Consider the following 15894-nt stretch of genomic DNA (forward strand, 5'->3'; position numbering starts at 1 on the left):
AAAGCGGTAGTTCGAGCGAATTCTTCGTTGAGCTTTAGCAGAGCGATTGGAATCCGCCTGTATACGCCCTTGACAACGTATTTATAACATTTAGATCTATCATTACTTCATTTTGATATGATTCACTCGCACACATTTTTTCGTACTTAAATATATTAATATATATTTTTACTAAGTTACGCATTTGCTTACGTGTTATTTATGAGCGGTAAAAGAACAAAATCATTTTAGTGAAAGTAAATAAAATAAGTAAATTGATACCAGAAATTATTGGGAGGCTACTACTTGTTAACGGCATATTTATGTTTTATATATATGGATAAATGCCAGATACTATATTGGAAATGTCACATATTTATACGTGTAATAATATGAACTAATACATGTATTTTGGTTTAAAAGTAACATATATCAATTGGGATGAAATAGCTAGATTAAAATAAGGAGCCGAAAATACAATAATTTAAATGCATTATATAAAATCAGTCATCATTGTAAATTCGTAAGATATTTTTTATGTTTTTTATTGTATAGGAAGATAATTACAGTGCACTTGAGCTCTTGGGACTAAAAATTAGTCATCATTGTAAATTCGTAAGATATTTTTTATGCTTTTTATTGTATAAGAAGATAATTACAGTGTACCTTGAGCTCTTACATGCATAAATACAAAAGGTTTAGTCTATATTTCTTTTATAAGAAGACATTCCTTACCAAATTTTCATTTTTGAATATCAGCTAAAAAAGGGTTATCAATTTATGTACTGCATTATGGAAAACCCAAGTGGAGGCGCAAATGAATTTTGTAATAAAGCTGTATTCTAATTTCAAAAGAATATCGAATTTAGAATAGTAATACTACAGCTTCGGATAGAAGATAACTGTTATTTCAACAGTTTTTGTCACGGATTTTGCGGGCTACCTCTATAATGTTACCTAAAATTACCGTGAGATATATGAGAAAGGTAAAATGAACAAAAATAGATTTAAAACATAAAATGAACGAAGGAAAAGAGCAATAAACTAAACAAAAAAGAGGAGACTTCCCTAAAACAAAGCAAATGAGCGACAATGAGAAAGAAAAAAAGGCAAGAGAGGAGGAGAGATTCGGAGATTCCCTTTCTCTTTCTACCATCCAGATCTATTGGTCCGCATCAAGCTATCTCCCCACCTCCACCACATTTTTCAGCAACCAACCGCGCTTGTGTAACCCCTCTGTTGGATTGGAGATAGAACAGTGGCTCCCCCATATCGAACCACCAGAAAAGTAGAAAGAAGTAAAGAAATAAAAAATAAGTGAAGCCCGTGGCCCTGAAAAAGGCCCAACCCTGACATTGCACTGCCATAAAACAGTCACCCTTGAAAGAACCCGCAGCAGTTCTGATCATCCCAACATCGGCTTCGGTAGAGAAAGTGGTTTTCCACCAGTTTGTCCGAAGCATCGCAGAGCAGCGCGTCACTTTCCCTTCGCTCCCATCACTTCCTGCTAGGGGTGAACTTTCTCTTTCGACAGGTGAGTGAAGGAGACAAGTAGCGATCATAAGATTTCAAATTATACAACGCTTTACGACCTTTCTGGCAACAGTTTGAGACTGCAGAGTCTGTTAAGATACTAATCAGGTATGTTTGATTAAATTCATTTCTTGAATCACGAAATAAATTCCTTTTCTTCACGACTTTAATAATTATGCTTTATCTCAGAACTATTCGCTTTTGTTTTAATTTTACCTTAAAAGGCAGGCGCACTTCAAATAAATATATAATTATTTTTCAAATAGAACAAAACTTTGAACAGCATCCAAATATGTAAATTTTAAAACATTCTTAAAATGTTTTCGAAACAACTCTCACATTAGAAAGTACTAAATTTCTAATCGACCTTGAAGCTTGATACTGTTCATAAATTCTCTCAATAACACAGGTTAATATGCACTATAAAAAAATTCAAATTAATTTTTTTTCCTGTAATCTTCTTTATTTAGTGTGGAATAGAATGCGTTACTCATAAAAGTATTCTCTGACTTCTAATTTTCTTCTCCCGAAGAATTTTCCGACAAAATTCCTTAAAAGAACTGTGGTATGTTTAAATATCGATCACGGATGATATAAAATAGCAATGGCACATTTGTTACTTTAGCAACTTTCGTAGCGATATATTCTAGTATGATTTACAAATAGTGTAAGAACAGACTGAAAGATTAATCTTCATACTGAATTTTAAAAAAATGATTTTCAAAACAGTTTGTTTCAAAGAATTTTGGACTGATTCGAAAATACTTAAACATCTGTCGTGCAAAGAAAAACATAATAATAATTAAATAGTCATTATTTTAATAAGATTCATAGCTCTTTATACAATTAGTATTGAATAATAGTATAAAATAGAATGAAACGTTAATATTCCCGAGGAAATAATACAAAATAAAAAAAATTCGAAACATTTCAAGGCAAAATTAGGAAATAACAGATATTACAGATTAACAGGTGTTCTTTGCCCGCTCGAAACTAAGTTGAGAATCATGTGTTTTAAAAGTATACATCTTTTTCTTCGTGAAAACGCAGTTCGTAGCAACAATTTACAATCTTGTTTTGCGCACTTAGATCGCTTTATTTTCGACGCAGGAAAAAATTATTAAAAAATAAACGCTACCTGAAAATAAAATTAAAATTTTGATAAAATGGGTATAAATGTTCCCTGCAAACGTTTCTCAGCTGTAAAAATTATAAATCGATTGGTGGGAGTTCTCGTTCATCCTCAAGAAAGTGCTTCACTTTTCCTTAGGATATTAATCATAACACGATAGAACAATTTATAATGTTTCAAAGCGTACAGAACGATGTAATAATGTAAGGCACCGTTTTGCAGCTGATCATCCTTGAGCGCACGACACAGCGCTTAGATTCCGGTTCCTTGCCTCATCAACTTTTACTCTCTTAGATACATTAAAGGGTTAGACTAGAACTAGAAGAGAAACACGCTAATGTGACAATCAAAATCGTAAAAAAAAACAACCTTATATTTAGCGTAGGTATAATGAAACACTCAATCGATTTCGAGGGCAGCTAAAGGTCCCTCCTCATCAGGAGAAAGAAATACATAGAAAGAAGAAAATAGGAATCACAGAAACACGTGGTGCTTATCAGCACTGCACGTGGTTATAACTAGATTTTTAATCAGAGTTGCACTGGCCGCCTACTTTTACTGAGCCAGGCTGTCTGATCAAGTATAAAGAAATATTAGCGAAGTTAAAATAGGGAGCGAGGGGCAAATGCACATTACGCTCATTTGAAGTTCAGATTTTGAGCGCAATGTGCATTTGCCCCTCGCTCCCTATTTTAACTTCGCTAATATTTCTTTATACTTGATCAGACAGCCTGGCTCAGTAAAAGTAGGCGGCCAGTGCAACTCTGATTAAAAATCTAGTTATAACCACGTGCAGTGCTGATAAGCACCACGTGTTTCTGTGATTCCTATTTTCTTCTTTCTATGTATTTCTTTCTCCTGATGAGGAGGGACCTTTAGCTGCCCTCGAAATCGATTGAGTGTTTCATTATACCTACGCTAAATATAAGGTTGTTTTTTTTTACGATTTTGAACATTAAAGGGTTATTCAACATACAGGGATTAATAAACGACAGCTACTGTCTGAAAAAGCACTAAAGCGAGAAAATCAGCTCAGCAGAAAGCGTTTTCTACTATTTTGTCTTCAGTTAAACGTTCTTGAATGATCTTATGAGGATCTTTTGCTTTGAAAAGCGATCATCAGTAAGTAAACATATAATAGTTAAATTCGTTTTTTACAGTTTAAATGCATACCATTTTTATTATATACAACAAATTATTTCTTTATATAGAAATTAATAAAGGACTTAAATTAATAAAAGCGCCTGAAAAAAGCCACAATAGAAAACCTGACAAAAAATCTAAATTAAGTTTAAATGCTATACATTTTACAGTTTTACACAATTATTGGTAAATTCAGAAATGAAAATGTTCGTTATTATTCCATAGTTTCTAATTTTATTGTCTAACAATATTTTATTAAAAGATTCAAACTTATTTCTGGCAGAGTTACAATACATATTACACTGCTTTAAATTAATCATACGAAAAAATTTCAGGAATTTACTAAATTACGAATTTGAAAGATAAAATGCTACCTTACTAAGGGCAAACCTTTGCTTTTCTGAATTCAATCACACAGAATTTTCAAAATTTTAACAGAAATTTCATGATCAAATCATTTTATTATTTCAAGATAACAAAATTAAATATTGCATAACATTATCGTATTCAAGATTTATTATTCATAGCTGTGTATGACAACATGGTCTAATCGAACAGCAAAGCATAAAATACGTATCGCACGAAAGCAAATTACAAACATTTACTCAATATTTAGAATGAGATCATTTTGGTAACTAACAAATCTCAGTAATCTTGTAACAACGGATTATTCTACATGCTAAATTTTAATATTGCATTTCCCTTTTTTTTATGTTGTTGTATTGGTATTTATTTTTTAGGTTTGTAATTTAATTTCACTTTTTTAATATACTGCAATTTAAAATTATGATTAGTTAGTCTGCACCAGTTCCACCGCAATGTACTGCAGAATAAAATATGAACTGAATTTGAATGTCATATTGAAGATTTGATATTTCGATCTAGTAGAAAGCTTTAAAAATCTGAAAAACTGTGATCTTATCAGAAAATTTTTCAATTTAAAATAGAATTGTTTAAATTTGTACTTATTTTAAAACAGCTTAGTTTATTTTAATCTTTCACTCATTTAATTATTTCAAGCGTATACTAATTGTCTACATACATACAGAAAGCTAGTTATTCAATTAAATGTAAGATCAGTTATTGCCTGGAAAGAAAGAACGGGCCTAAAAATTAAAGGAGTTGGATATATCTAAAAGAAATTTGTCTACTCCAGTTACAGAGTTACTACAATTTAGTTTTCTACTAAATTGTAAAACTACTATAATTAGTTTACTACTACAATTTATGCTTTCCCAGAATTCTTCTCAGAATATAATATATTGTGAAACACGTATTCTCTGTTCCATTACGCTGCAGGATGGAACTTCAAAGATATTTTAAATTACATATATTCTGTTAATATTTCTACTAAAGTCTAAGGATCAAATGTATGGGACAACTTTCTAATTCCCATAGCAATTATACTTACAACTATTTTTTCACTCAATGAATTTTAAAAGAAATTTAGAAGTACCATCACAATGATGTAAAATTATGCAGTTTTAATGCTAAAATAAAATTTTGTGTTGCCATGCTAATCACTTTATTCGCGGCATTGCGAGAAGCATTTCTAGTAACTTATTATTTTCCTTTTCCTGACATCAGATTATGTGACTTAAATATGAAATAGTTTCAGAATATTTCTGCTCTGCTCAAAGCCTTTTCCTTTGTTTACTTCCGACGGTGATTCTAGCCTCGAAGTAGGGGAATGATACGACTTTGACACGGAACTGAAAGGGATGTCAGACTTGTCTTATAATACAAACACTTCGTATCCATTATTCATTCTCAAGATGTAATATGTTGACTTTTCTAGGTGTTGAATATGCTCAACATTACATAGACAATTGAAACTGTCTTATACTTCAATTAGGAAACATTTAAGTGTTTGATCACTCCAAGATGTATGCATTTTGATGTTTTCGATATGCAAAATCGTGTTTATGTACACAAATGATAATCAAATATGTATTCTTATGACAATACCCCTTAAGTCATAGCTGTTAGAAGAATGCTTGTTGTTGGATTACAAATGACAATGTAGAATGCAGAACAAGAAAAGTGATTCAGAATTGTAGCATATGAAAATGTGTTGAGAGATGAACATAAATACCTTTTATTTGCGAATGAGCTTTCTGAAACCAGTTCAGGTGGTTGTCAGAAAGTGACTATGAGCATTCCATACCGTAGTGGGGTAATAATATGTTTTAAACTTCATTGATGAAGCAATGTATCATGGTGGCATATTATATCTGTAAATTATACCACTATCTTAGATAACTTTCTTTTTGAAAACAGAATTATGTAATAGATTAAATTAAATTATATACCGCTACCCATATTTTTACAAATGTTTTGCTGCTAAGGAATAACATGATTCCCACGTAAGTTTAAACTCTAATTAATCTTTCTGAGTGTAAATGTAATTTTTTATTGATTATTATAAATATTACATTACATAAATATTGCCTATGAATGTAAACATATTCAGCATTTCTTAAAAATCCTTGATTATCAAATTAAATTAAAACTGCTATTTATTAACTATATATTTTATTTTTCAAATAAGTTTTCTAATACTAAAACTATGCAATATATTTTTCCAGAATGAGGCATTTTTGTATTGAATAACATCACATATTTAAAATAACATAAAAAATGTAAAATGAGGTTTTTCAATGTAGCAAAATGATTTATATCCATACCTAACGTTTGCATAATGTTGTTTTTTAAAACCATCATGTATGCTCACCTTTCGCATTTCCCAAAAGCGATTGCTCAGAAAATTGTAATGTGAGAAAAGAGAGCAACGCAGTTCCTCTAAAATCGGATTTTCTCAGTCTTTCTGACAGCCATGTTATTGCGGAGCATTTCAAGTAAATATAATAAAATAATATTATTTGTTTCGTTTAAACCTCTTATGAAACCAGCAGACATAATGTGTTCCATCTGGAAATTCATTATTTGGTTATCTAGAAGTTAGATCTTCAGAAGCGTCAATTTATCCACTTCGTTACACGAGAAATGATTGACTGCTTGCAGCTGAAGATCATCATGCACTGATCATTAAACTCTGAAGCCTGGAGACTGAGACTCAATAATCTTGATAATGAACAGCGATCAAAGGCGAAAATCGCTTAAGAACTTTTCAGCTTAATTCACACTGAGCGTCCACTCCCCAGGTAAGTGAACAGCCAAGCCCGTTCCTTTGAGCTGAACAAAGTTAAGAGATTAATTCAACGCGCCGATAGTAATTAGTGAAGCCATCCATATCCAGGTTTCCGAAATCTTAGAGAAGAGTTTCTCGGGAAGTTCGTTTGCCTGGGAAATAAATAAATAAAAACTGAGCAATAGTCTATCACGTTCCGTGAGTTACATTGTTACGCCCGAAAACACCAACTGTTTATGTTTCTTTTCGATTGGCGATGTTTGTTGTTCGTACCTAAATATCGAAATGGATCTGTTTTAGGTAAAAATAGCAGTTATCGCATTACAAAGAAATTTTACTTCGTACTTTTAGAGGGAGAAATGAAACTATTCAAAATGAAATTGAAGAAGAAACATCATATTCGAAACTCCTTTAAGAAAATCATCTTGATTACATAATTGATATTTGACATTCTTATGAAATTGCTTATGATTTTCCATATGTCATAGCAAACAAAACGGTCAGCAGGAAAGTCCATTGTTCAAAGTGAAGAACAGTGATATATTATGAAAATTACACGTAAAATGGCTGAGTTTCTTAATGTCATGTTGTTAACTATGCATTGGAGATAAAAATTTCTTTCGCTCCTGTTCTAGTATAAACTGACCTATGAAAGAAAAGGAATTGTAGAAAATACAGCAATCAGCGTATTAAATTTGAATTATATTCTTTGCTAGAATATTATAAAAATAGAGACAAAACAGACAGATGACTTGAAGTATGTAGACTGTGATTGCTTGTTGACAAGGTATAGCTTTAGAGGAAGGAAGCTTCTGAAAAATGTCAGTTGAACTTGCTCAAAATTCAGCGACTCAAAATAAGTCGAATAATAATTTCGAATAATAACTTAAAATCGGTTAATTATTGTTAATTTAATCTTGTTAATTTTATTTCAATAATTAAATGTCTATATTATAAGTTACATTATAAATTATTGTTATAAGTTATTCTAACTCTAAGCTAGGACTGCAGTTAAATGAAACGCTTATACGTTAATATATGAAATAAATTTTTAATGTTTTATTGTTTTAAAACATTGCTTGTACTGATAATAGCAAGGATATAATCTTCTCGAAGAACTACTAATTTTTAGGCTTAAAGATAGAAACATGTTTTAGTAGCTGAATCTTAGATAATGGATGCAAATTTCTAGATCATTTACGTTTATTTCAAAAGTATATTCGCGAAATAACTTCGGAAATTAAAGTTTTTCTCTTTGAAATATGGTTCCTCACAGTGCATTGTTTTCTATTTCCTTCTACCTTCTATATTTTATTAAGGTACTTTTCCTAATAATTCATACTTTCTCATCGATTTTTGTGACTGGATATTTTTCTCTTAATTATTAAAGCAATAATGTTCAAGAGGAGAATTCTAGAACAGCATCATTGATTCATATACTGTCCTTCGAAAAATTCGGGATATGGTAAAATTTAATGATGTAGGCAGGCGTCAGCACATTTTTCACACGTGCTCATTTTTTTTTACAATTCATTTTTAAAAAAGCATGTAGATCAGATTAGCAAATATGATGTCACGTTATTCCATAAAGTGGGCACACAAAACCTGAAGAAACAAAGAAAACAAATGAATGATTCATTTCAGTTTTGCTTGAATCATGCATTCAGAAGATCTGCAATGTCAAGTTGTCCTTTATTTATCTAAAAATTTTGAAACTTGTAGAATATTAGAAACTTGATCTTCACAGCTGAAAGTTTAAATTAGTTTCATGTTTCTGGAAGTATTGTTAATTACTTGTAAAGTCGCTTTTTAATAACTAATGACACTGTTAAGAGACTAGGGTTTAGCCTGTCCAGGCGAGAAAGGTATCTTGAGAGACTTTAAAAGCATGGCCAATCGTGAACTTTTTATTTCCCAGTTACGAAAAGAATGCATGCGAGAACAAAAATTTTATTAAACTGCATGACATAAGAATTTTATCTTAACTCTTCCTTCGTCGCATTTCTTTTAAACGATTTTCACAATGTAGGAACTGTTCATGGAATCATTTCACTTAAATCACAGACAATTTCCATTTGATTTGGTAGCATTAGAATAAGGATTGATACAACCGCAGGCTTCGTTACAGGAAGCATATAATGTTATCCACGTAAGCTTTCTAAGGTGGTCCTTCGATGGTATAAGTTCACTTTCACACTAATAGCCACAAAAGCTTACATGCTTTTCGTGCTACACTGAACACTAAAGTTTATCAGAACAGAGCTTAGTTCAACCGGTTGATCTCAAAGCAATTTTATCGATCGCAGCTGTCATGAAAAAATTTATAGATAAATACGTCATAACGTTGTCTAACATTGTTCTACACTTCATATATGCTCTCTCATCACTATATTTTCATACGGTTTCAATGTGTTAAATTTCGCGAATTTGATAAATATGCCACCCTAATCGGTATAGTGGTTGGCTCTTTTGTCTTCTATATCGCTGGGCCTGAGTTTGAACCCCTGAGAAGGCTTGAATATGTGTAAGTGTATATTCTCTGTGTGGTAGTGTGGTACAGTCTTTTCAAGTGATTTGATGGTAGGGAAAGAGGCTTGGAAAACTCTGGGATCCGTGATGTTCTACATAAGAATTGAGACATCAAAATGGAGACTGATTGTCTCGGTCCTATAGTGTGTAAATTGGCAGCATTCTGTGGTGCACCTTAGGTAACATGCTCAATGATTAGATGACTAAATGGTATTGACTGTTCTCGACGAATGTGTTAAGTATTGACTGTTCTCGACGAATGTATTAAGCTGCAACCATTGGGTCATTTGAAACAGCAACAACATAGGCACCATGTGTTAAATAAGATCCATCCGATAAATCCACTGTAGCTTTTGTTTTAAAGGTGATAATGCCAAATATACTCGTTTAGGTACCTGAACTGAGAAATTATAGCATTTTGCTGCTTACATTGCAAACGCAATATTATTATTAACTTATTTAATATATCTGTGCTGTTATTATTATACATGCAAAAATTTTCTTTATTGCTTTTAATTTTAAAAAAATGATTCAGAAATCTAATTATCTTCCTGCAATCGAAGAGATAAAATTGATACACGGAATCATCGTTGTTATTAGTATGGAATTTGAAAGAGATTGGATCACGAGAAGCTGGTGGTAGAGAGAAAGAGAGATAAGAAACGTCTGGATTCCATCACGAGAGATACTCCCGATTAAAACTGTGATAAATTCTCAATAGCTCTCATACCTTTGCCACAATTTAACAGTTCTAACCCATCTTGCGTTGAATGCAAATGGCATAGCATATTATTTTTCAATTGTATCAATACAATTTCAAGGAAAACTAGAGATTGTTAGCCTTAAAATATGCACAAAACTGGTTAAAACAATACTTGCTTTCAGTTTTTAATAAAATATATTAAACCGTTAATCTTCATATCATTGTTTTGCAAAAACGAACATGTATAAACACATATTCTTTTGCTTCCGCCATTCCTTCAGAATTCCATTAAATTTTTCAAGCCACTTATCCATTTAGTTGAAAAACTATTCAAGCAGCAAGAGAAAAACGAACAATGCTTTGCAATTTTTCTCACAGAAAATCCTAAATCAGACGTCCTTCAACCTTGGACTTAACTCGAAGAGAAAAATTGAATAGCCATTTGATTCCTAAAACAGTGTCCTCCACAGCGGAAAACCTTGAGGCCGAATTCAAATTCCGGTTCTTTTAATTCCTGCCGCTCTTTTATTTTACGCGCGAATATCGAATTTTTTAAACGGAATCATTCTTCGTGTCATATTTTGGTTCCGCGAACGTGATGAATCGAGTTGAAATGATGCATCTGTTCTTTAGCACTTTGCTTTTTATTTAGTCTGGAGCTAAGAAGCATTTGAAACTGGACTTCAGGCATTACGCTATGTACAAATATACTCATTTCTGGCTCAGTATTACTTAGAATTTTTTAATACGTAATAAAATGCTTACCTGAGCTGCTAGGTTTAGTTTTTATAATGCAGAAAGCAATAAAAAAATTTGCGATAAAAACTGCTGCGTTGAGAAGAAATATTTAAAGGGCTTAGGTTGGTTGCAGCTCGAGTTTTTTATAATAGCAAATGCTATAAAAAGAGTTTTGCAATAAAATGTTTTATCGTTAATCTACCGTAAAAAAAGCTTTATTGTACGCGAGTTAAAAAAAATGTTTAATGCCACATTAAAATATATCCCTCTTACAAAATGAAAGGCGAGTTCCTCAAAGGAAGCTATGCGAAGATTATTAAATGTTACGTGGTAAAAAAGCACGAAATCATGCTTTTTTTTTTTTAATTTTCAGATTCAAGTTTGGTTTTTTTAAACTGGTGTGTATGTTTCTTTAGTTATATGTAATGCATTTTCTTTTCCTGCAATTAGGATTCTGAGTTTATATTTAATTTTAACTGATGATTGTGTAAAGATTTTGCAAACTATGAGCACTATGAAGTAAAAATTATATCTCAAATTTCAGTCGGAAACTGTATCTTAAAGCCGAAAATAAATTAAATACTCAGGTTTTTACTTTCTAAATAAACTTCCTCAGATATTTTGATAGATGAGTTGCAGGAGTTTTATTATACGTAAAGTATATAATATATTTACGTTAATTGTGTTAAATGTATATTTAAATTAAATATATTAAATACGTATTTAGATTAAATATATTAAATATTTTATACATAATAAAAATGTATATTATAAAATCCTTCGAGCTTCATGAAAATAAAGCATAACTTATTAAGTAACATATATAATTAATTGTGAGAATTATTTAAAAGTTAAAAAATAATAAAAATTAAACTTTCATCAATAATTCATACAGTTAAATATCAAAATTTTTAAACATGTCTTTTAAGCATTAAAAATATTAAAATTGCTTTAAAAAAGGCTTCACTATTAATTTACATTTTCCCAAAAGCTGGCATTTGAATATGTTTTCTGAATCATCAAGAAATCAAGAGAGAAGTAATATCTACAACTGTTTTTAAAGTTGGCAGTCTAAGATCGAATATAGATTTTTCTTGGTTGAAACCAAATGCACAGATGTATATATACTCTTATATTTAATTTTTCCAAATATGCAACTGAAAAAGGCCTTTTTATTCTTACGCAGAAGGACTCTAATTACAATGTATTTCTACTTTTAATTATTTATTATTATTTAATAAGTGTATCATCACTAAAATGGGTGTTCTTTACTTAACTTCCTTTCGTTTTATTCTTGGAACTTAAATCTTAGTTTATAAATCAAATCTAAATTCAGGAAATTATGCCCCGATGTGTTTTGCCGAGTCAATATATGTTTATCTCCTAACATTTTCGGAAACGTATAAGCAGTTAGATACCTCTCTGAAAATAACAAGGTTTTACATTATAAATATGTTATAAAGTATTCATTATAAATTTATAAAATTTATAAAGTTTTACATTATAAATAATTTATAAATTTAGAAAGTTTATAAAGTTTTACATTATAAATAATTTAGGCTTTATGTGTCTCAGAAAAAGATTAATATACCACCACACTCTGAATAAATACCTAGGTTTGCTGTTTATGAAATTTCGTAAAAATTGTGATAGCTTTGAAATAATAAGACTTTTAATTAATGAATTCCATTTAAAATGTCTGCAAGTATTAACTTAGTTTAATAATAATTAGCTAATTAATTTTTGTGATCGTTCATTCATTCACAAAATAGATTTGATTAAACATGATTGTTAAATATTAATATTTCAGGCAAACGATTTTCAGTACATGAGACTATTTTAGAAATATTTCCTTTCCATATTTCATTCCATAAAATTCATCCCTTCTTTTCATTTGAAACATGTCGAATGTTACGAAGTTGTAAAAGAATTTAAAAAATAAATATACAACACCCCAGGAGATCTCGGGAGCATTCTAAAATTTTTCTTTTTATATAAATTAAGATTTTTATGAAAATGTTTCCTAAATATTTTTTAAAAAGTTTTTTTTTTTTTTTTTTTTTTTTGCTATGTCAGTAAAAACTTGTAAGTTCACATTGAAGATTATTATGGTATGTAAGCCTTAATAATGTGTGTTTATGTATTGAAAGCAAAAGACCATTTCTGCTTTTATAATAATTTTTTAAAGCTTATAATCATATTCTCGATAAATACGTTTTTCGTCAGTATGCGGATTACAAAAGCATTACGAAAAAATCTCATAACATTTTGTTCCATCTAAAAGGATAGCGCGTGAAAAACGCTTGAGAAACCCTAGTCTGGAAGTTGAATGTGGAATTATGATACGGATATAACAATTGCTTCCTCTTTTCAACAAAGTAGCTTATCAGATTCAATCAACCTGAGGATAAGAGGTGTCAAAAGTGGGAAAGGATAGTAGTAATGAAAATAACCTTTTATAAATGAAAGCCGTAAGAACCATTCATGCGTGTTGTTTATTATTGCTGTTCTTTGTATTGGAGGTCAATGGCTGAAGATCATGCTTATTACACCGTTTTCTCTTTCAATAAACTAGGCATCGATTATTTTTCACATTGGACGAGTTGCGAGTACCTTGAATTTCGTTTTCAGTAAGGTAACATTTCCTTTTTATCTCACTTGTCCATATGAGAGAAAAAGCAGCTTATATTGATAAATTGGTCGGGTAAGAAAATGTAAAAGGATTTCAGACTTAAAATAACAAACATTTGAAAGGCCTTCTGGATTGAATAAGACAGAATTATTAGATGATTCGTTTTGCATTTTACTTAAATTCGAAATATTTAAAATTCCGGAATCACTCAAGCAGCAACAAAATGTAACTCAAGCGGTAACTTTCAAACAGGCAACTTTTGCTTCAATTTGACTGCCTCAGACTGTTATCTACACACAAAATCATTCGAGCGTAAAGCCATAAAAGTGAACATACTTTCATAGATTTAAATATTATTCCTCGTGATTCTTTATAGATTAATTCTAAATCTCGGTTGTTATTATATCCTAGCTTAAATACTTTACAAAACTCTTACTTAAAGTTTCTGCATACTTCTCTTAGTTGATAGTAAGTTCAGAACATCTAGAAAGCAAACTAACTTTATGTCCATATTTTCTTAACAAAATACTATAATATTTCAAATTTCTAAATGCGGAAGTGCTTGTTTAATTTTTAAAATAAGGTATTTCCAAGAATTTAATACGCACCTTCGATAAACTTTCATAATATCAGAAATTTCTTTTTTTCATACTGTGTATCTTCGGATTGTAATTGGAAGCAAGTCAGGTTAGCAATCGAAAGGACCGGAGTTCGAATTTCAGCAAGTGCATCGCTGATTTCTCATATTTCTCGGCTTGAAAAGAACTTTAAATAGCTGTACAAATGGCACCCAAATAAGACTATGATGGAAGAAAATCCGTCACTTCGTTAATTTGACGACTAGGTCTCCTGTAGTCTATTATGGCGGGAAGGCGCTATTTATCAGAGGAGGAATACCCTCGTTTAATGAACCATTTACTAATGCAGATGAGAGTGGTGATTCTTTTTCTAAAGAGTTAGAAAGTGATACTTTTTCTAAGAGTTATAAAGTGATACTTTTTCTAAGAGTTAGAAAGTGATACTTCTCCGTGCTTCGAGATTTATCACACTCAGTCTTCATTTTCATTTGTTACTTCTTACTATAAATAGTCTTAATTGTGTTGTTTTATTAATTTTAAACTTTACTGATGGATTTTATCAATTAAAACTTTGGAATAATTTGAATAGCGTTTCCGAAAATTATTTTACAAGATAAGGAAATTTTTAAATATATTTTCCTATAAAGTAAAGAAAAAAACGTTATTAAGTGCTAATTTTAACATATATAAGAACTCAAGTAATAATCTAAAATGATACCAAAAATTCCAATGATAAAAGCGAAACTTTTTTTTTCTGATTTTTTTATAAAATTAGGCTTAGCGATGCAAAACCTCCGCCCTGTACGGTCACTGCCTTCGATTCCCTTCAGTCCCGCACGAGCGTCTTAAACAAAGTTGCGCCGTCACTTAAAGGTTTTGGTAAGGCCATAACTTATTTTGCGTGATTACTGCCTTGAAAAGCCTAATAGACTCTACAGTGCTATTAGAACCCCCCCCAAAAAATGTCTCCATTATAATCAAGTAAGTTAATGCATTAAAATCTTCAAACTAGTAATCAGTTCTAGTAAATAACGTATTCAATTAAGTAAAGCAGTTGGTTCTTCAATCCTTTCTGACGTTCGAACAGTAAATGGTGTATTGACAAAGATATCGTATACTCAGTGTCATGCTATAATGCCGTTGCTAACCATATCTTCACAGCATACAAGTAAGAATTTTACAGTATTAAAAATTGCGAAGAAATATTCAAATAGTTTAAAATTTTGCCTCTAAACGAATTTTTTAATTGTAGGAGTAGCTTAATAGTCTCGATTTTTAGGATTGTAATGCGTACCACAGTATGAGAAATAACTATCTTTTATTGTTCCATTAAGCAAAAATATCTTAGAAAATTATTACTGAAGTTTAAAACTTTTATTCTTTATCAAGAAATAAAGCTATACCTGTACTCTTATTTCTGCAAATTATTTTTATAATCCCATGAGTATTGTTAATATTATATTTATTTTATCTGATATGCTGGTTTATCGAATTCAGTATTATTTTAGTTTATTTGCTTACCTAAATTTATGGAAACTTGCAGGAAGATACAAACCAATGCAGAAAGAGATCTTTAAGGGTGTCTGGGAAGAAAAATAATTTCTACCTTCGTTACCCGAGGATATAAAATTGTCTTTGCAACCAACTGATCTTGAGATGCTTCTATTTATGAATTCTTTGTACCACATTCCGTTCTCATTACATTAACGAATTCTACATTATTTCACCTTGATGTTTAATACTTATCATTTTCTGCATAATACCATTCGCAGTTTT

General features: G+C 30.7%; 1 protein-coding gene across 3 annotated transcripts in view; it reads left to right on the forward strand.

Annotated features, from left to right (window-relative positions):
- The first annotated feature begins 1343 nt into the window (after positions 1–1343).
- LOC118180911 (uncharacterized) overlaps positions 1344–15894 on the forward strand; it is a 130444-nt gene continuing 115893 nt past the window's right edge. For 2 of the 3 annotated variants that reach the window (XM_035349991.2, XM_035349994.2), the window contains exon 1: positions 1345–1620. The gene's annotated coding sequence lies outside the window, so the exon portion shown is untranslated. Of the gene's footprint in view, positions 1621–15894 lie in introns of all 3 variants that reach the window. The other variant, XM_035349993.2, reaches the window with a different exon arrangement.

Source organism: Stegodyphus dumicola, chromosome X1 (genome assembly GCF_044657685.1).
Source record: "Stegodyphus dumicola isolate Sdum_Otavi_A_Nest chromosome X1, ASM4465768v1".
Taxonomy (NCBI): Eukaryota; Metazoa; Arthropoda; class Arachnida; order Araneae; family Eresidae; genus Stegodyphus; species Stegodyphus dumicola.